Below are 22,830 nucleotides of genomic sequence, written 5' to 3'. Positions count from 1 at the left end.
AGAGAGAGAGAGAGAGAGAGAGGGAAGCAGGCTCCCTGCTGAGAAGAGAGCCCGATGCGGGACTCAATCCCAGGACCCTGAGATCATGACCTGAGCCGAAGGCAGCGGCTTAACCCACTGAGCCACCCAGGCGCCCTATTTTATTCCTTTTGATGCAACTGTAAATGGGATTCTTTTATTTCTCTGTAAGTTTGTTATTAGTGTTGAGAACAGATTTTTGTGTATTGATTTTGTATTCTATAACTTTATTGAGTTCATATATTGGTTCTCACAGTTTTTTGATGGAGTCCTTGGCAGGATTTTAAACTAAAATAGTAACTTTGCTTTTTGGCCTATGTTTATATTTTGTGTGACCTGGTATTTCTTGAAAATTCATCAGTTTTGATTCACTCTTTTTCCAACAATACTTCACAAAATCAGACTATGAACAAATGCTTAATTACAATTTGATTCAGCAAAAAAGATGCTCACAACACTGTGAAAGAAGTGTAGTTCAAACAAACAAACAAACAAAGTGTAGTTCAGACATGAATGTTGGTTGATATTTTCACCTAAGTTAACCAGTAAGACAGAAATAAAATAGCAAAGAGGTATGTTGGAACTTCACTCATTTATCAAAGACATTAGCAACTTCTTTGCTGAATTGGACAACTACCTCAATTTTTTGTGCTGTTCACAATGTCAAGGCCAGGAATATGATACATTATTAAGTCTAATTCTGCATTATCAACATTCTCTCTACCAGACAGACTGTTTTTTTAACTAAAGATTTACTGAAACATGGCCACACTCATTTTTTAATGTAAATGTTGAGTAGTTGTGACAAAGACCATATGTACTAGAAAGCCTAAAACATTTACTATTTGTTTACAGAAAAAAGTTGCAGATACTTGGGCCTGGAAAATCAACAAAAGAATAAACTAAGTCGTTATTTGTAGCATTTGCCAACTTCCATGATGTAAATGTTCCTATTGCAGCCAATTTCAAAGTACAAATATGAACTCTCTGACCAGAGTTGGGAAAAGATGTATATATTCCCACCATACAGATAAAGTACACACCCTCAGGGGCAGAGTTCTAAGTAAAACTAAGTTTAAAAAAAAAAAAAAAAAAGTGATGAGTTTTGAGTATTTATTATCTGATTTTAACATATTTAATTGTAAATTTATACAATTCGATTTTATAACAGTGGTTATGTTTAACAACTGGCTTATAAAATCCCCCCAAATTTAGCAAACAGCCTTGAAAACTGGTAAAAGTCACCTGTGAGGTACTACTAGTTCTATGTTCAAAAGGTCACTAAGGGAGAATTTTGGGAGTAATTTGCCTCGTTGGTTAAGTGGCTATGACAAGATTCAAAGGTAGGTCTAAATAATCCAGGTTAGGCTTCTTAGCCTTCTTGGTGAATAAGGGCCCTTAGTGGCTTGAGTTTTTACAAATTGAGTGTGTGTTTGTGACATCTATTGTGGGAACTAAGTCTGCAGGGGAATGCATTTTCCAGAGTACCATCTTAAAGTGATACTCTTTTACATTTCCACGCTTCCTGCCAGTTTTGCTAGACTTGAAGCCTTGTACCTATCCAGAAATCAGTCTAGGCTGCATATCTGAAGGAAGAAGGGAATGGATTGGTCTATCCATCTGTTGTTGGAAATTTCTCTTATTAAATATATTCCTTAACTGCTTCAGGAAGTGTAAGTATAGGCATTTAGTAACACAAGCCCCTTGAAATACTCGTCAAGCTATATGAATTCCAAAAATCTTCAGAAAACTTGTGATCCGAAACCTTACCTTACGTGCGGTGCAGGAAAAGGAAGGACACTATCAGAGGGTACTCAACGCTGCTCACGGAACTGGGGCAAGAACTTGGGGACGGGAATGCCAACTGGTGGGCCTCCTGACGTACTCAATTTTTCACACAGCTCCAATTCTAAGTGTACAATAATAACGGTTAGAGCTGTTGAAGAACTAGATCCGCCCTGTCCAACCACTTAATTTTTACAAGAAAACACAGCCCTAGTGAGGTAAAGCGACTTGATGAACGGCAGGCGGGGCAGTCAGGGCTCATGTGCAGCTCTTTCCACTACACCACACGGCCTCCTCCAAATAACCCTCTCTGCACAAAACTTACCCCGAAAGCACCAGGAACCTGGTTGGGGACTGACCTACAGTTGAACCTAGGTCAAACCGCCCAGTCGTTATTGATTCAAACTGCAGAAACTCTGGGTCAGAGTTAAGGCCAAAGCACAGAAGCACACTAAAGGAACGCGGCTCCCTCACAGAGAAGTCCGGAGCTTTAGCAGCAACCCTTGGAAAAGCAGCCACGCCTCTCACGACGCCAAACGTTGCGCGCAGCGGAGCATCCCGAGCAGCCGGGAACGCAGGGTACGCACCCGGTGGCGCGCACGCCCGCCCAGAGGCCGCACGGGAGGCCGGCGGGCGTGCGCGCCCCCGCAGCGGGAGGCGGGGCGGGGCGGGGCTCTGAGCCGGACCGGGGCGGGGCCGCAGGAGCTGTAGGTGTTGCAGCTGGGTCGCGACAGGTGCGCAAGGCAGAGCGCCTGGGACCTGTGGCAGGGCTGGTAGCAGCACGGAGGAAAGACCGATTTTAGCCAGGTAAGCGCCTTCTCACTCCACATCCTCTATAACCGGGGAGTGCGCGAGACCACGGCTTCCCTCCACAGTCTTTCTCCAGCGACTTCTGGGGCAGGAGGAGCACAAGGAGCGTGAACTGCCTCCCCCTTCCCCCGGAGAGAAAGAGTGGAGGAACCACTGATCATCTGCTCTTTCCTCACTTCTGGGTACTGCGCTGGGCTTGGGAGTAAGTATGTAGGGCCGAACCTTTGCTGCTTGAGAGCGGGGAGCTGATGGGACCACCTCTTCCATCGGAAACACTCCTTTCTAAGTATGTACATTTTTGGTGTAGTGGTGGAAGGCGACATAAAATTCAAAACAGTCTCCTAGGGAAGTATTCTGGTATTCAGCTGCTCTTTTCCCATCTTCATTTAAAGCCATTCCCTCCCTCTTCGATTTCCCCCTCTTCCAATCTGCCAACTGAACTCTAAGACACTTAGAGCCCTTTGAGGCATGTTGAGAATATAGCTGTCCTTGCAGCTGGGTGTGCCATCCTCGAATCGCTATCGTGTATATATCACTGGCACCTGTCACCAACATACGTAGGTGTTAATATAAGGTAACTGTACACCCGTGGCTGCACCTACTAAGGTTGAATTTGTAGGTGCTAGGAGCCAACCATCTGGCGTCCCTCCTTGCCTTCTTACTGGTGCTTACAACAACGAGTTTAGCTGATCCTGGTAAGAGATATTTGAACTACTATTGTCTTTCACCTAATTCCAGCTTTCAAAAGTCTGCCTAATCCAGATGGTTCTACTGACTTGGCTTGTCGAGTTAGTCCAAAGTACTTAGAGAGTTATCAGCCTTAAGACAATACCCCTTTAGGGAAGAGGTCTTTTGCATTAAATATTTTTTCTTTTGCCGTTGATTTAAGTGATTAAACAGAATACTTTTTATCCACATGGTTACTTATACTATTCACAAATGATAAGTATTTTAGGAACCATAAAATAACACTTTCTTCTGAGGTCTGATGGAGACACAAAAGATGACCCTCAACAAGCATTTTCTAAGTTTCTGTGGTGTTAGCCTGAATGAAGGATGATTCTGTCTTAGGTAGACCTTCAAAAAGTTATCAAATTAGCAGGAAAGAAGGTTAAAAAAAAGTTTTGCATGCACATATATTTTCTTGTTTTGAATTGACAGAATAGTACATAACATGGTATTAGGTAATTACTTTAGGAACATATTTCATTATTTTTGGACAAAGCATTTATTGAGTACCTCTTGTTTTGTCAGTCCTATTCTGGATTGAAAGTTCTGAACATACCTACTCTAAAAAAGCTTATTTAAAATCAAATGGGTTAGGGGCACCTGGGTGGCTCAGTGGGTAAAGCCTCTGCCTTCGGCTTGGGTCAGGATCCCAGGATCTGGGATCGAGCCCCACATCGGGCTCTCTGCTTGGCAGGGAGCCTGCTTCCTCCTCTCTCTCTCTCTCTCTCTCTCTCTCTCTGCCTGCTTGTCATCTCTGTCTGTCAAATAAACAAATAAAATCTTAATAAAATGAAATAAAATGGGTTAGACAGAATCAGCAGCTACAACTTACAAGTTTGGTGAGATGAGTGCTGTACTAGACATCAGCCCAGAGTGCTGTAGAAGCATAGAAAATACAGTTTTAAAAAATGTCCTTCTTTGGCGTGCCTGGCTGGCACAGTTGGTTGAGCCCCCAACTCTTGATCTCTGCCGTGGTCTTGCTCTCGGGGTCGGGTTTGGGCCCTACACTGGGCTCTTATCTACTGGGCATAGAGCCTACTTGGGGGAAAAAAAAAAAGAGGAACTTTTCTTCTACTTTTCCTTAATAGTAAAACAAAATAAACAACAATAACAAAAAACTTTGAGTAATAGTGAATTATTTTCTTCATATATTTGTATTGCTCATATTTCTTATGGGGTGTTTCGCCAATGGTATGACCTTTTTAAGGTGGGATAAGGACCTGTCCCTAATTCTGTATCAGTTCAGTAAATGGTGGAGCTGTTTTTCACTGTTCTGTATTGGGCCTCAAAGTTGTTATCATGTAGTTCCTGAACTGTAGAGCTTCTGAGAATAGAATAGTGTATTGGCAACATTAGGAAAACAGTGCCATTTTATAAAATTGCTTCATTGTGCAACTTTGTTTAACTTGGTACATTCAAGTTTTGTTCCAGATTCTGGTTAAAAGTGGACTAACTTTCAATCTTCTGATAATTCTAAGAAGAGAAAGCTTTAGAAGTGAAAACAGTTCTTTAACAGCCCTTCTTGATGGCTGGCAGAGGATATTTTTTCTTGCTAAGGTGCCTTCAAAATGTCTCTTTCTTTTTTTTGAAGAGGGAACAGGATGGGTAAATGAGTGAAGGAGGAAGGGGTCAGAAGTGTTTGAAAGATTCTTTGCAGTTTTGATGATCTGAAGTCTATGGTAGTTTAAATCACTCTTCATGTAACTGCAGGTTTTTATTAATTGCCTACTATGTGCCAGTGATCCAGTATATAGAGGATGAACATGACACAGTCCCTTCTATGTGATGATGGTTTTCATTTTTCTTATTTGCTTGCTTGTTTGTTTATGCATAGGCTCCATGCCCAGCATGGAGCCCAGTCCGGGCTCAAATTCACAACCCTGAGATCAAGACCTGAGCTGAGACCAAGAGTTGGACTCTCAACTGACTAAGCCACATAGATGCCCCTGTTTTTCATTGTTTAAATGGAGATTCTGAGTTAATAAAACAGATGGTGGTCATCTGATTTGGTGATATGAGCCATGGTACTTGGTGAACACATTTCTTTGACATTATTTACCTCTTTTCTTTCTGTTTGCATCTTAGGAAAGTGGTCTCCACTGGAAATTTTTGGAAAGGCAGTCAGTATTTGCATGTATTTGGGTATCTACAATGATTATGTTGTTTCCTTAAATGTTTTCAAGTACAATTTTAATGATTGTTCTTCTTAGGGTTTCAAATTTTGACTTTCCTCTGATATTTTTCAACAATCAACTATAATTAACCTAGGGCTTCTGTACCAGAAAGGTTTATCAAAGACATATACACCCAGACACAAAAGAAGGTTGAGAGTATAGGAGATCATTAGACATCTTTGCCAAAAAAGGCCACCTGACCACAAATTGGGAGAATTTGTCCCTGTTTATGTTGACAGTGAAACTAGTTTTCAGGAGTTCTTAATTCTGTACTCTCAGAAATAGGTGAGTTTTATTTAGATTGGAACTGTACTCTTTCTGAAGATAGGCAAATTTGTGACTTGTCAGGAATTTCCGTAAGAAAAGATTTGTTTTTTCTTAAGGTTACTATGGTCTTTCACTCTGTTTTGTGATAGGAAGTTAAAGCACTTTACTTTGGATTGTGTACAGTAATCTTCAGATGATGTTAAATTACTTAACACAGACTCTCAAGGTTCTTTAGTAACAAATGAATGGTTATAAATTGAATAGTTTCTTACTTAATGATTGTGGAATTGAGATTCTATGGTAAATGGTACTCTTGGTAGGAACATACTGCTATGTTTATTGTGTGGCTGGATGCAAAGTCCCTGAGGCTCAAATTATTGTGCAAAAGCAGATCTCTTTTTATTAAAAGGACAAGATTTGACCCAAAAGCAATCCATTATTTAGCATGTCTAATGATTTCTTTATACTTGGAAATGTTTCTAGAGACTTCACATGTGCAGTCATGAGAAGTTACCAAGATACTATGGTATATTACATTCACTTTATTTTCTTTTTAAAAATGTCTTCATAATGCTACAATGAAACTAAGAACTTACATCTTTAAGAGGAAAAAAGCAAACTTTTTGTGTTCTTTTAAAATACTTTATTTTTAAGTAATCTCTCCACTGAACCTGGGGCTCAAATTCATGACCCTGAGATCAAGCTTTGCATGACCTCCCAACTGATCCAGCCAGAAGCCCCCCACCCTTTTAGAAAGATTTACTTTTTGTACTTCTGATGACAAGTGTGGAACTATTTTTTCCCTCTTATTTATCCTATAACAGAGCTTACTATATGAAAAACTTTACAATCCCTTAAACATGGTTTTTCATGCCAGTTTTTGGTTCATTACCCATAGATTAGTAATCCTGATATACTTTTACTTGGTTTTAGATTTCCACAATCTTTTTCCCCCCATAAACTGAAATTTAAGCAAATGGCCCAGGACTTCTTTTCCTTATAGTCAGTTTCACTGAATAGATAAATTTCAGATTTGGCTTCCACCTCCAGCGCTGGAGGAAACCTGTCTGCCCTTGCATTGTACCCAGTGATTTCCCTGTAAGGATCCTGCCACTGCCCTCCTTCTAACCACTTGGCAACATTTGACAAAGTGAGCAACTGTTTTGGTTCTTTCTTTTATTTGACTTTCTCAGCATGACTTCACCTGGTTGTCCATCTTCTAATCTAACACTGCCCCCCATGCCCCTTCACTAACTCATAGTCTTTTTGACCCCAAGTGTGGGTATGTGCCATGGTCCAGCATCCTGCTTTTATTATACTCTTTCTCTGTGCAGTCTGATCTATTTCCATGGCTTCAACTAACATCTCCATGTGACTGATTTGCAGATTATTTTTTATTTTATTTATTTATTTATTTTTAAAGAAATTTATTTTTTTTAAGGTTTTATTTATTTATTTGCCAGACAGAAATCACAAGTAGGCAGAGAGGCAGGCAGAGAGGGGGGGGGAAGCAGGCCCCCTGCTAAGCAGAAAGCCCGATGCGGGGCTCGATCCCAGGACCCTGAGATCATGACCTGAGCCGAAGGCAGAGGCTTTAACCCACTGAGCCACCCAGGCGCCCCTGCAGATTATTTTTTAAACCTCTTTTCTCATTATATAGATAATTCTTGTTTTATTTTCACATATACAAACATGTAAACCCATTTAGAGGAGAAGAATTACATATGCTTATTATGAAAAACTTGAGGAAAAATAAATTATAAAGAAGACAGAATAGGGGCCCCTGGGTGGCTCAGTGGGTTAAGCCTCTGCCTTCGGCTCAGGTCCTGATCTCAGAGTCCTGAGATTAAGCCCCAAATTGGGCTCTCTGCTCAGCAGGGAGCCTGCTTCCCCCCCCCCCCCGCCTGCCTCTCTGCCTACTTGTGATCTCTGTCAAATAAATAAATAAAATCTTAAAAAAAAAAAAGACAAAATATTCCACAATCTGTTCCAGAGAGAATTATTTGGTGTATATTCTTTCAGTTTTTTTCCCCACTTTGATACACACACACACACACACACACAAGGTAATTGGGCTCATCCTATTAGTAGTAGGAGATACAGTTTTGTATTTGCTTTTTCACTCTATGTCATAATTTTCCATGGTATCAAAATTATTTGCAAACAATTATAATGGATGTTCAATATCCTATTGTATTAATATTGCATAATTTATCTGGGTATTTCGATTGTTACAACATTATTAACAAGTGAAAAAATTGAGAATAAATTAATGCATAAATCTTAGTACAAATCACTATTTCCTTAGGTTAGCTTCCCAGAAATTGAATTACCGGGTCATAGGGAATAAAAATTAAAAAACAATAAACCTGCTGTCAAGTTGCTTTTCTTAAAGGTTAGACTAATTAAATTAACATTCTCACCTGTAGTGATTGTGAGTGTCCATCTGAGGTCATCCTTCATAATACTGGATCTTATGTTTTTATCTTTAGTAATTTGTTAAGCAAAAATGATTTAATTTGTGTTTTATTACTAGTGAGAGCGGACATTTTTCATATGTTCATTTCCATTTCAGTTTCCTCTGTGCATTGTCTTTTGGTTAATCCATTCCCATTTTGGGGCCTTAACATTTTAATTATGTTGCTTTTTGTTTGGGGTTCTTTTATTTATTTGGGGCTTTTGGGGAGGGAGTACAGATTTTTATTAGGCCAAACTGAAGGAGTGGAGTAATGAAGTAGAAACTGTACACAAGTTGAAATTGTAGCATCTTATTTTATTTCTTTTTTAAGATTTTATTTATTTATTAGAGAGAGAGTGTGCATGAGAGGGGGAAGGTCAGAGGGAGAAGCAGACTCCTTGCTGAGCAGGGAGCCCAATACCAGACTTGATTCCGGGACTCCAGGATCACGACCTGAGCCGAAGGCAGTTGCTTAACCAACTGAGTCACCCAATCACCTGAAATTATAGCATTTTAAATGCCCATTGGTGTGAGAACTTATGATTGCTGGAGCAGCACTGCTAAGTAGAAAGGGTATTGACCTGAAAGTCAGGATTCCCAACTTGGTATTGGGAAGCAACCACTTAGGTGATCTTAGGCAAGTCATTCATCCTCTCTGAGCCTTTTCTGTAAAATGGGAGGGTTGGGTTATTGATCCCAAAGTCCATACAACCTCTGCGCTGAAAGCATGCTTTCAAGCCACCACTCTCTAGATGTTATGAAATTATTTTTTGTTCCATCCCTAACCCTTCACCAAATTTAGAAATATAGAGCCCAAGGAAAAAGACTAGATGCAGTAAATGCAATTTTCATAGGGATAGCAAGGCTTAATGGAATCTAGAGGCACTTTAATGTGTTTGTGCCCTCGGAACAGTAGAACTTGCAAAGACTGGCATTTTTGAAGCACTCCCATAGATTGACACTTGGCAACCTAGTTACATAAATCACAAAAGCCCTGCTGATCTATGCCACAAAACCCCATCATCTCTAATGGTTGTAAAGCAAATCTCATTTTATGACAAGAGGTTTAAGTTGCCAAGCCAAATTACTTAACAACTTCCAATGTTTCCTATAGAAGCTATACTTAGTAGGCTTTTTTCTTTGTCATTTGTATAAGCTCTTCATTTTTTTTTTAAAGATTTTATTTATTTATTTATTTGAGAGAGTGTGAGAGGGTGAAAGAGCATGAGCTGGAATGGGGGGCAGAAGGAGAGGGAGGAGCAGACTCCCCATGGGGCAGGGAACCCAGCAAGGGGCTCTATCCCAGGACCCCAAGATCATGACCTGAGCTGAAGGCAGACACTTAATCAACTGAGCCACCCAGGTGCCCAGCTCTTCATTTTAAGAATATTAATTCTTTGCCCTGTGGTCAAATGTTTAACTAGTTATTTGCCTTTTAATTTTATATATGATATATTATTACTTATCTATAGATCTTTTTCTCCGGGAGTTCTTTGGTTGCCTTTACCTTGTGAAGTCTTTTGCCATCTGCAGCTAGGTTAAGTATTCACTTTGATGGCCTTCTAATTTTTTTTAAAAAGATTTTGTTTATTTATTTGACAGAGATCACAAGTAGGTAGAGAAGCAGACAGAGAGAGAGGGGGAAGCAGGCTCCCCGCTGAGCAGAGAGCCCTACGTGGAGCTCAATCTCAGGACCCTGAGATCACAACCTGAGCTGAAGGCAGAGGCCCAAACCACTGAGCCAGCCAGGCATCCCTGCCTTCTAAATTTTTATTTTTACTTTTTATAACTAATTTTTTAATTTGTCTTGAATTTACTTAGGAGTATCAAAGCAGTATGTTTAGTTCCTTTGCATCTCTTCTGAGCTCCACATCCGTATTTCCAACTACCTGGCAGACTGTGTAGATATTTCCTGTGTACTAGGCACTTGTGTCCACGTCGTTTCCCTAAGGAGAAAACTTGAAGTTGTCTTGAACGCTTTGGTCCTTTTATTTTCTTTCTTTATTTCTCTTTCTTTCTTTTTTTCTTTCTTTCTTTCTTTATTTTTAAGATTTTATTTATTTATTTGAGAGAGAGTGTGTGTGTGTGTGCACAAGCAGGAAAGAGGGGGGGAATGGCAGAGGGAGAGGGAGAAGCAGACTCCCCACTGAGCAGGGAGCCCAAGGTGGGACTCCATCCCAGGACCCTGAGACCATGACCTCACCTGAAGGCAGACACTTAACTGACAGAGCCACCCAGACTTCCCAGTCCTTCTCTTTTCCCACATTTGGGAGATGTTGCCATGTTTGGTTGATTCTACCCCAACAGTGATAGTGGCAGTGGCTCTTTGTTGTTGTTCTAATTCATACACCCCTTTTTTGCTAAAGTCCTTAGAATTGGCTACAGTTTTCCCCTTTTAGTACAAAGTGGTCACACACACATACACACACACACACACACACACAATACTGGTTTTCAAAGTATGGTTCCCTTGATAACCTGTTTAGAATCACCTGTAGTATTAGTGTAAAAGGTAGATTTTCCAGGTCCCAACAGACTTACAAATCACTATATTTGGAGGAATGGGGCCTGGGAATCTGCAGTTTTAACAAAGTACCACAGAAGATTCATTTACACACTTAAGGGGAAGCAAAGCCCAAGTAAATTAAATCTAAATTTCTCTGGATGCCATTCAAGACCCTTACTCCCCCACCCTGACAGCCTATTTTTCCAGGCTTATCTCCCCCATCACCACCCACCCACCTGGCATTGTAGCCACACAGTGATTCACGGTTTCCTGGACCCACCCTGTCCCTTCCTGCCACTGTGCCTTTGCTCATGCAGTTCCCACAGCCTCAGGCTCCTCTCCCTCCTCCCACTCCTGCTTAAATCCTTTTCCTTAGGAGCTCAAATAAAATGGTCCTTTTAAAAATAAAGCCTTTTCTAATTTCTTCTATTTAATCAGTGGCTCCCTCCCCAGTCTTCACTTAGCACTTTATTTTTACTTCATTTTTTTAACCTCAGTACTGTCATTATTTGTGAATTATTGCTTCCTTGAAAGACTATAAGTCTTCTGAGTTTGAGAACTCTGCTCTTCCTTTTTATTGAGTTGTCATTATACATATAATAGGTAATTAAATATCATAAAGAATATGAAATATATCTCTTCTTGTGAGCACTATTACATGAAAATGTTTGGCTTTCCCTCACACTTAGAGTAAAATTAAGATCTTTTACCACTGCTTATAAATCTTTATTAAATCTGGCTGCTACTCAGCTTTGTCATCATTTCATACTTTTCATTCACTCCCCAGCCATATTATTCCTACCTCAGGGCCTTTGCATTCGCTATTTCTTCCATCTTGAAAACTCCCACATCTCTTCTCATCCCCTGGCTGGCTGCCTATGTCCTCCCCATCATTCAGGTTTCAGCTCAAATGTCATTCTCCCAAGGAGGCCTTCCCCAGATGGCTATCTAAAGCATCTGGCCCTTTTCCTACCACCACTCCAGTTACTCTCTTTGTATTTGCTTCACTGCACTAGTCACCATATTTAATTGTCCTGTTTCCCCCAGTAGAATGGAAGCTTCATGAGAGCAGAGGCCTTGTCTGTCACTTTTAACTATACCTTTACCAGGTAGAGCACTGCTTGACACATGCTAAGTCCTCAATAAGCGTTTGTTGAATGCGTGAATAAACCTTCTTATTTTAACAAGTCTTGTTTTGGTTTGCAATCCAAAGTTTTGTTGTTGTTTAACAGACAACAGTTCCATCTGGGGTCAAAGCAGGTAGCAGCCTTAGAGGATTTCTGAAGGGAGCAGGAGAAATGGAGGCTGGGATCGCCAGGATTCAATTCTGAGTGCAGGTTTTCCAAGGTGTTCCCAGGATCCAGGCCACTATTTCACTCCCACTGTCAGCATCCATTTCCAGGGTTGTTACTGCTGCCCAGCACTAATCCTTTAGCTCTCACTGCATTTTTTTTTAAATATTTTATTTATTTATTTGAGAGACAAAGAAAGAGTGAGAGAGAGTATGAGAGGGGAGAAGGTCAGAGGGAGAAGCAGACTCCCCATGCAGTTGGGAGACCAATGTGGGACTCGATCCCAATGTGGGACTCGATCCCGGGACTCCGGGATCAAGACCTAAGCTGAAGGAAGTTGTTTAACCAACTGAACCACCCAGGTGCCCTCTCACTGCATTTTTTAAAGCAAGCAAAACTGGAATCCAACTGACAAAACAACTTACTGCAAAACTAGAATCCAACTAACTGGAATCTTGAAGCAACCAAAAGTTTTCTTAAGCTTTTCTTTTCTAGAAGAAAAATAAGAAAACTACCTAGAATCCTCACGGAAAAATGAAATTATGTTCAGTATTCTTACTACATACCTATTGATTTGAAAGATTTTTAGCAACAGCTTCAGACAAGGGGTTTCTTGTTAATGTCTGGTTAAATCAGACAATTGAAATCATCAGTTCTAGTTTCTTCTAGTTTCTCTTCATTGGGTAAACTTCTCTTTTTTAAACAAATATTTTATTTATTTATTTATTTGAGGGAGAGAGAGAGCACAAGCTGTGGGGGAGGGAGCAGAGAGAGAGGGAAAAGCAGATCCCCTGCTGAGCACAGAGCCTAATTCAGGGCTCAGTCCCAGGACCCTGAGAACATGCCCTGAACTGAAGGTAGACGTTTAACTGACTGAGCCACCCAGGCACCCCAGACAGACTTATTCTTTAATTCTGGGGTTTTTTTACTTGAAACTGACTTGAAATTTTATTAAAAATTACAATAGTTTTTATAGTAACTTATAGTTTCCAAACTACTTTAGTTTTATTCTCTCATTTAATCTTCACAACCATCCCAGGTCACCTGGGTGGCTCAGTCAGTGAAGTGTCCAACTCTTGATTTCGGCTCAGGTCATGATCTCAATGTTGTGAGACTGAGTCCCGCATCAGCAGGCCCTGCACGGGGGGGTATAGAGTCTGCTTGAGATTCTCTCTCTCCCTCTCTAAATAAAACAAAACAACAAAAAACTGGTAATCCTCACAACCATCCCTTGTAAATATATTTCTGAGTTGAAGAAACTGAGACCCAAAGAAGTTGATTGACTTCCCCCATGTCAACTAAAAGACCACTACTCAATAAAAGCGTCTCAAAAACTTTAAAACAGCATCATCATTTGATGTAATTTTTAGAAGGTAAACATTGAAGTGTAGTTAAAACACTAACATTACGGCACTTGGGTGGCTTAGTCGTTAAGCATCTGCCTTCAGCTTAGGTCCTGATCTCAGGGGTCCTGGGATAGAGTCTGGCATCCGGCTCCCTGCTTACAGGAATCCTGCTTCTCCCTCTCCCACTCCCCCTGCTTGTGTTCCCTCTCTCGCTGTGTCTTTCTCTGTCAAGTAAATAATTAAAACTTTTTAAAAAACCCACTAATATTAAGATGTTTATGACCAGTCTCTAAGACATAAACTGCATAGCATTGGTTGAGGTAAGTAGCAAAATTGTGGCTCTGTGGTTTGTCTTTGTTTAATCAGCTTCAGCTATGCTCGTCCTTGATGAAAGCATTGTTCTGGGTTAGCTTCTCAGATTTGTACAGAAAGGAGAGATTAGAGAACTTGCCTAGAGAAGAGTCACTTTTCAGTAAACTCGTTTTAATTCTCCTCCTGCTTGAAGGGATTGGTTAAATTGATCTGAACTGGCTTTTCAGATTAAGCAAGTCCTGAAAAAAAACACATCATCTAAAATTTCAGCTAAGAAGAATGGAAGCCAGGCCCTTCCTGGAAATGGCCAGGCATGAAACTAAGAAGCCCTGTAATTAATGGAGAAAACTCAATTAATTATTAAGCATAAAGGACTTGAATAAGGGGGTTATATCCTTAACTGGAAGCAGCCTTCTTAAAATAAGTGTACATATTTCTTCTGATTTGACATTGTAAAGAAGACTCTTTAATTAGCTACTTTGTGTTAATTAAGCATGTAATTGACAAGACTTGTGAGCATGTGGTTTTTAGACATTCAGTTATATAAGTGGGCCTTTGTTGAGATATGTGGCAACTGAGAACTAATATAAAACTGTTTTTTATTCATATGACAGATTTTTATTGAGCTTCTACACTGTACCAGGCACTGATACATGACTCATCTGATTTTAAAAGCATGGAATGGTGCAAAGGTTGAAGAAGAAACAGGCTATTCAGAGTAAAACTATGCTTTCTGTAACAGTCTTAGTTGATTATAAATTTCCACATTCATTTTCCAGTTAACTATGCCTTTCTCTTCTCTTCACTTTAAATATGAAGTTACTGATATAATTATCTGGTTTTCTACTTACCGAGAGATTTTTCTTATATGTGTGAATAATTCTGAAAAACAAACAAACAACAACAAAAAAACCTCAATCCACTGGATTATGTTTGCCCTTACAATAAGTTAATTATCAACTGGGGAGGGGGAGGAGGAAGAAGATAAATAACAAATTAGATTTGAGAGGTAGAATCAAACTTGGAGTATATTGGGTGATTTTTAATTTAAAGAAAAAGAAAAAGATTAGGAAGGTTCTTGGGTAGCTCTTTGTGACCTAAAAATTTTAGAGCAAAGTCAGTTTTTAAAGGCTGTAATTGGAGGTTACTCTTTTACCTGTCCAAATAGGATACATGAAGGCTACCACAATTATGTAAAAAGCTAATTTGGGTTTCAAAAGTACAAGAAGATAAGATATTCAAACTGCTGAATAAAGTAATAAAGTAATAGAAGCCATGTAGGATAGTTATATATCATTTTCTATTTAGAATTTTCACAGAGGTATTAAGAACACCTATAATTTGGTCCTTACACAGTGAGAGGGAGAGATTTTGAGAGAGATTCAGACTTTTAGGTACAGAGAAATGGTACAGATTTTAAGCAGATCTGGTGCTCCCAGTCGTCATTGTCGCTTTCTCAGAGTTAACAGTAGAGATCCTCTTTTCTTATTGCTGATTAAACAAAAATAAGTTGCCTGAAATATAGTGTACACTAGAATGGAATTTCTGGCTTATTCTCTGTGCTAGAGGTCATTTTATTTTCATCCCAGCCTTCTAAAAAATTAATAAGTTAACATTTATTTGACCTTTCTGGGCCTCGGTTTCTTCATCTATAAAGTGGGACAATAGTATTTCTAGTGTGCTACTCTAAGGATTAAGAAACTTATTTTTTATTTTTATTTTTATTTTTTTTTAAAGATTTTATTTATTTATTTGACAGACAGAGATTACAAGTAGGCAGAGAGGCAGGCAGAGAGAGAGAGAGGAGGAAGCAGGCTCCCTGCTGAGCGGAGAGCCCGATGCGGGACTCGATCCCAGGACCCTGAGATCATGACCTGAGCCGAAGGCAGCGGCTTAACCCACTGAGCCACCCAGGCGCCCAAGAAACTTATTTTTTAAAAGATTTTATTTATTTATTTGACAGACAGAGATCACAAGTAGGCAGTGGGGGTGGGGAGCAGGCTCCCTCTGACCCTGAAATCATGATCTGAGCAGAAGGCAAGCACCACTGAGCCTCCCAGGCACCCCAGGATTAAGAAACCTATATATGCAAAACAATTACAATAGTACCTGACACATGATAAGTGTTCAGTAAGTGTTCTCTATTTTTTTAAAGATTTTCCTGTTTTTTTACTTTGTCAGAGAGAGAGAGAGAAAGCATAAGCAGGGGGAGTGGCAGGCAGAGGGAGAAGAAGGCTCCCTGCTCAGCAAGGAGCCTGATGTGGGACTCGATCCTAGGACTCTGGGATCATGACCTGAGCTGAAGGCAGCCAGGTGTCCCAGTGTTCGATGTTTTTGTTAGCGCTACCACTATCACTTTATTAAGCACTTATTTTAGCACTGAGCTAAAGGAATATTTGAGAGATGTAGGACTAAGGCTTAAAGTAATTTTCCTAGTGTTACCCAATAAGTTAGCGGTAGACTGAAGATGTCAACTTGAGCAGAAAAGAACCAGGGGCAGAATGGGTTTGATGTGGAACAGGCTGGGGCATTTGAACTAGCCTGTCTAGTTTCAAGACACTTAGGATGAGCCTGGCCCAGACCACCTGCAAATACCAGGAACATGTGTTTTTGCAGTAAGTCATTAGACATTGACATCTGTCATACTATCTAACTAGTTATGTGATCTTGAGCAAGTTATTTAACCTTTCTGGGCCTCAATTTCTTTCTATGTAAGATGAGAATAATAGTCTTTTCATGGTATCATAAAGATTAGGGGAGTAAAGTCAAATGGGATGGCTTACCTTGCGTATGACCAGTGCCAAATAACAAATTCCCAGGCTTATGCTAAGGTGGCCCAGATTTTTTACCTGATTTTGACACAGTCCATCTAGACAGTGGGGGATTAGAGCCAGTGTCTACCTCCTTACTGAGGCCCAATAACTCTGGGATTAAACCAAATCTAAATTCCCAATGCTGTTTTTACTTTGGAATCATAGGGAACTGTTTTAAGAAAAATTAGAAGTGTTTGGACTCTGCATGAGAGATTGAGATTCCAAAGATGATCAAATATTCATAGCATCCTCCCCAACTCCTTCATCACCACCCCTTCCAACTACCCCCTCAGCCCCCCACAACTGAGAAGCATTAGATTGGCTAGTTGAGGGTAGCAGCTGAAGTACAACCCCGAACAGTGATCTTAATGCTTGGATTATTGGTGTCAGTCAGGCTTCTTGAAGGACTGTGCACTGGTGACCCATCAAGGGGTGGGTGCCCTACAGAAGGGAACTCTACAGAAACCATCTCATCTGTAAAGTTAAGCAACCTTTCTGTTGGGAAAGAATGTTAATGAGATCTGGATAGGAATCAGACACCAGGAAAGGACAGCTGCTGTGAGAGGCAATTTGAATTGTCCAAGGAGTTACACATGATATTAAGAAAGTCCTTGTGCAACTTTAAAAAGTAATTAAGTTGTAGAGATAATAAACAATTTATAAACAATGTTTAAGAAGTGAATGTAGTTTCAAAAATTAAATGTGTTCAGGGGCCAGCACACATTTGAAAATAATGTTCAACGTTCCCCATGATTAAAGGAATGAAAACTAAAACAATAATGTACCATTTTGGAAAAAAATAAAAAGTATTAAGCATGCTCAGTATTCACAAGAGTGTGGAAAATAGTTTTTTTCAGGTAGCTAGTGGTTCAAATATAAATTGAGGCAAAAAATATATATATATGTATATATAAATTGATGCAACTTTTTTGGAGGAAAATTTGGGAATGTATATTAAAATTTTTTTACTGCATAGGCCTTTTATTTTATTTTATTTAAGATTTTATTTATTTGAGGGACGCCTGGGTGGCTCAGTTGGTTAAGCAGCTGCCTTCGGCTCGGGTCATGATCCCAGTGTCCTGGGATCGAGTCCCACATCGGGCTCCTTGCTTGGCAGGGAGCCTGCTTCTCCCTCTGCCTCTGCCTCTGCCTGCCTCTGTCTGCCTATGCTCGCTCGCTCTCTCTCCCTCTATCCCTGACAAATAAAAAAAAAAAAAAAAAAAAAAAAAAGATTTTATTTATTTGACGGAGAGCGAGGAATCACAAGTAGGCAGAGAGGCAGGCAGAGAGAGAGAGGGGAGGAAGCAGGCTTCCCGAGGAGCAGAGAGCCCGATGCAGGGCTCGATCCCAGGACCCTGGGATCATGACCCGAGCCGAAGGCAGAGGCCCCAACCCACTGAGCCACCCAGGCACCCCTGCATAGGCCTTTTAAACTAGAAATGCTGCTCCCAGGAATTTACATCATAGATGCACACACCTCCAAGTAGATAATAGTAGAAATGTTCACTGCAGTCTTGTTCTTAATTATGAAGAACCTACAGCAACCTGTGTTTTCATTGACAGGGACCAGGTTACATAAGTTATAGAAGATTGCAGAGTGAGATAGTATTTGTTACTGAAAGGCTGAGGTAGATCTATATGTCCTCCTCCATCTATGTGGCCTTCCCTATAGGTCCTCCTCTCCTTTGTGGGAAGATGTCCAAGAGGAAATAAATAATTGCTGAATAGCACATTAACATAAAATCACTAATTTTTTAAAAAATGTATGTGTTTATATGTTGGTGTTAACATCTCTGTGCCTCACAGTTTCCTCATTTGTAAACTAGGCATCACTGTAGGATCTCATGAGTTGTTGTGAGAATAAAATAATATATGTAGAATGCTTAGGACAGTGACTGACCTGTTGTGCTGTGCATTTGCTATTACTGTCACGTATAGGTAATATAAGAAAGTTTATACTCCAAAGTGTGACAGAGGTTACCTTTGGCAAGTCAGATTGTGCTGGGGAAAGGAGTATACAAGAGGAGGCAGAGACTTTGGTTTCTTACATTGTATGTTTCCACATAATCTTTTATGCTAGGCAGGCCCATTTTTTTTTTTTTTAAGATTTTATTTATTTATTTATTTACTTGAGAGAGAGACAATGAGAGAGAGCATGAACAAGGAGAAGGTCAGAGAGAGAAGCAGACTCCCCATGGAGCTGGGAGCCCGATGCAGGACTCGATCCCGGGACTCCAGGATCATGACCTGAGCTGAAGGCAGTCGTACAACCAACTGAGCCACCCAGGCGTCCCAAGGCAGGCCCATTTCTTGACCAATCACTCTGATAAGGAAGATAGGCAGTGAACAATGGGCAGCCCCAGTTTGGGGTGCTTGTGGAGAACTGTGGAGGTGAGGGTCCCCAAAGGAAAGGAGAGGATGAAGGAGGCTGGTGGTGTGGGGAGATTTGAGGGATGTTTGGGAATTCCACCTTGGCTGCTGAAACACTTTTGGAAAACCTCTGACTTAATCAAAGATTGAAAACTTTTATATTGCAACAAGAACCTTATTAAGTCCCCACATTTATATCTGGAGTTTTATACTAAAAAAAAAAAGTGATTCCTGTTTAATTTGACTTGTGGGCAAAAGCTCCAAAAACTAATTTCTCACGTGTCTAAAACAGACATTTAAGAGGAGATAGGTAATTTTCCTAGTCATTATGAAATAAAAATTTCATGCTTTAAAGAGACCACTAATTCCTTAACTAGTATTACTACCTCCATTAGATAATAATAGAGTAAATTTAGCACTAAAAAAAGTCAAACAGCTGAAGACTATGTTAAGTTTATGAGTTACTTTAATCAGAGCCTTATGACATAGGCCTTGTTAAAATGACATATAAACTAAACTAAGCCCAATTATATAATCTATTAACTAAACCTTTAGAATAATATTTATTCAGTTTCTTAGACACAGAAGCATCCAAAAAGACAGACAAGATTTGGCTCTTACCTCAAGCAATGTGCCAGATACTGTTTTGCCTTTATTTTTTCCTTTTATTTTTAGAACCACCCCGTAGCTTAGGTGTGCCAGCCTCATTTTACACAGTAGGAAAGTGTAGCACAGAGAGGTTGCCGTGCATCTGGTTAGCCCTGGACTCTGGACTGGAATCACCAGGTGTTCCCATGGCACTGCTCTGGCTCCAAATAACCAGGATATAAAGATAGGTGATGTGAGCCCTGGGTCGGGGCACCCTGAGAATTCCCAGGGGCCACAGTGATCATCGATCATCTAGTCTCGTGGCTTTCAATCTATAATTTTTAAAATAACAGTTTTATTGAAATATATACCATATGATTTACTATTTAAGGTGTGCGGGTTACTGGTTTTTTATCTATTCGAAGTGTTGTGCAGCCATCATCACAATCAATTTTATAACACTTTCATCACCTCCCAGAAAAACTCCATACACTTTAGCAGTCAGGCCAGTCCCCTTCAACTCTCCCGCCAGGGCTCAACCACAATCTCCTTTCTGTTTCCATAGGTATGCCCATTCTAGACATTTGATATAAATGGAATCATATGATATAGGATCTTGGTGACGGATTTCTTTTACTTGACATAATTTTCTCAAGGTTCATTCATGTTGAAGAATGTATCAGTACTTCATTCCGTTTCATGGCCAAATTTTATACCTTTATATGGTTAGACCACATTTTGTTGATCTGCTTATCAGTTGATGAACATTTGGAATGTTTCCACTTGGGGCTATTGTGAATAATGGCATCATGCACAGTCTTGTACAACTTTTTGTTTAGACATGTGTTCTTTTTTCACTTCTGTGTGTGTGTGTGTGTGTGTGTGTACTGTCCCCCCCGCCCCCGCCCAGGAGTGGAGTGGCAGGATCAGATGATAATGATGTGTTTAACCCTCTGAGGAGCTGCCAACTATTTTCCAAAGCAACTGCATCATTTTACATTCTCGTCAGCAGCGTCTATGAGAGTTTCAATTTCTCTACATCCTTGCCAACACTTGTCAAACTATAATTTTTTTAAACCACATCCCACAGTAAGAAATACTTTACATTCTTACCCAGTTATACACACACAAATAACTGAAACAAAAGCTTTATAAAAGAATACTTAAACTCTGTGTGATGCAGCCTGACATTTTGTGTTTCATTCTATTCTTTTCTTTAGCGCAAACATCTTGGTTCCGACCTGTTAAAATTGATTTCACAACTCACTAATTGTGACCTGCAATTAGAAAAATACTAGGCTATTTTAACCCCTTCATTTTACACTAGAGGAAATTGAGGCCCTGAGATATGTCTTCTTAGCAGATGATACTGCTAATTAGTTGCAGATGAAAGATTAGAGCCCAAGTCTGTTGGCTTCCTTCTTTAACTTTTGACATCTCAAATTTTGCTGCCCTCATATGTAGTAGGTAAAAATAAACTGGAATTTCTGCTCAGATACCATTTTAAAAATTGTGCATACTTCTCTTAAACAGCGCTTTAAATTCAGCAATAAATCAAGCTAGAGACCAAAAGAATGGAAAAAACACAATTTTGTTATCACAAGTCATTAGTCTACAGAGTAATTTTGTGCCTGCTGGACAGGCAGGCTTTTCTGTTTGCTTCATTTTGTTTTTGGTTTTTGTTTTTCTTTAAACTTTAGTTCTTTGTGAGAGGGAGGGAGGGAGGGAACACACATGTGAGTGGAGGGAGAGGAAGAGGGAGAGAATCTTTAAGCAGACTCCCCACTGAGCAGGGCTCCATCTCACAACCCTGAGATTACAGCTTGAGCTGAAATCAAGAATCAGATGCTCAACCCACTGAGCCACCCAGGCGCCTCTTGAATGGCAATATTTGAAAGTGAGCAATATAAAAATCTTTTATGCTTCTGTTTTTCTTTTTTTCTTGGAACACATCTGGGTCTTAAACCCTTTTATTTCAGTGTTTTCCAACCTGTGATAGGGAAACCACTGACACTAGAATCACTTCAAGATTCTTGTTAAAATGTGGTCTTCCCAGGCCCTACTCCAAACCTAATGAGTCAGAATTGTGGGATGGGACCCGGAAATCAGTATTTAAAACAAACTTCCCTGGAGAGTGGAAAATCACGAATGTTTCCAACCTGGTGGCTGATGACACAGAGATGAAACAGGTGGCTTACATGTACAAGTGTCAATACGACATTGCAAATCGAGGGCAAAATTAACTCCATTATATTAGGTAACTGTCAGAAACTCAGTTTGGTGTTCAGTGACATGGTGGGCATTGTGAAGATCATCAACAGCAGGGATGTCAAAGTTTAGGTCATGGGTTAAGGGTCAAGCCTTTTCCATCAACAAAACAGAGGGCTGCCACATTTCCCTGAGCAAGAATTCCCTGGGTTATGAGACAGCCAGAGCCAAATCTGAGATGAAAGTCTTCTTTCCTACAGAAGGTGATGACTTTAATGAATTCCCAGTCCCTAAGAGGTTCAAGACCCTTTGAAATGGGCAGAAGTTGGTAACCACAGTGACAGAAATTGCTGGATAAGCAAAGGGCCACTGAGTTGCCCTCTCCTTCATACCATGGGATAAATCTCTATCAAGATGGTTCTTTTTGGGCGCCTGGGTGGCTCAGTGGGTTAAACCGCTGCCTTCGGCTCAGGTCATGATCTCAGGGTCCTGGGATCGAGTCCCGCGTCGGGCTCTCCACTCAGCAGGGAGCCTGCTTCCTCCTCTCTCTCTCTCTGCCTGCCTCTCTGCCTACTTGTGATCTCTGTCTGTCAAATAAATAAATAAAATCTTAAAAAAAAAAAAAAAAAAGATGGTTCTTTTTGGGGGCACCTGGGTAGCTCAGTTGTTGAGCAGCTGCCTTAAGCTCGTATATTCAGGTCATGATCCCAGGGTCCTGTGATCGAGCCCCACGTCAGGCTCCCTGCTTGGCAGGAAGCCTGCTTCTCCCTCTCCCACTCCCTCTGCTGTGTTCCCTCTCTCACTGTGTCTCTGTCAAATAAATAAATTTAAAAAAAAAAAAAAAGGTCGTTCTTTTTTAGGGTGCCTAGGTGGCTCAGTTGGTTAAGTGATTGCCTTTGGCTGGGGTCATGATTCTGGAGTCCAGGGGTCGTGTCCTACATCAGTTTCCCTGCTTGGCAGGGAGTCCACTTCTCCCTCTGACCCTCCCCCTTCTCATGCTCTCGATCTCTCATTCTCTCAAATAAAATCTTAAAAAAAAGATGGTTATGGTTCTTTTTTAGATTTCTTTTACCTTTCTTCTCTTAAACTATTTCTCTGCTTTGAGAAGCACAGCTACCTGCCCTTACTAAAATATACCTCAGGCTGAAATTTAG

The 22,830-nt window shown here is 40.3% G+C and overlaps 2 protein-coding genes across 5 annotated transcripts in view; one reads left to right on the top strand and one right to left on the bottom strand.

Annotated features, from left to right (window-relative positions):
• The window catches only part of LARP4 (La ribonucleoprotein 4), a 187,210-nt gene extending 184,830 nt beyond the window's left edge, over positions 1-2,380 (bottom strand). The window contains exons 1-2 of the mRNA XM_059403101.1: positions 2,129-2,380; positions 1,789-1,927 (exon numbers count right to left, since the gene is read on the bottom strand). The gene's annotated coding sequence lies outside the window, so the exon portion shown is untranslated. The remainder of the gene's footprint in view (positions 1-1,788; positions 1,928-2,128) is intronic.
• A 99-nt stretch (positions 2,381-2,479) lies between these two features.
• The window catches only part of LIMA1 (LIM domain and actin binding 1), a 93,346-nt gene continuing 72,995 nt past the window's right edge, over positions 2,480-22,830 (top strand). For all 4 annotated transcript variants that reach the window (XM_059403097.1, XM_059403095.1, XM_059403096.1 and 1 more), the window contains exon 1: positions 2,480-2,610. The gene's annotated coding sequence lies outside the window, so the exon portion shown is untranslated. The remainder of the gene's footprint in view (positions 2,611-22,830) is intronic.

This window comes from Mustela nigripes, chromosome 6 (assembly GCF_022355385.1).
Source record: "Mustela nigripes isolate SB6536 chromosome 6, MUSNIG.SB6536, whole genome shotgun sequence".
Lineage (NCBI taxonomy): Eukaryota > Metazoa > Chordata > Mammalia > Carnivora > Mustelidae > Mustela > Mustela nigripes.
Note: the sequence above shows the minus strand (reverse complement) of the source record. Positions and strands in the feature narration are given on the sequence as shown.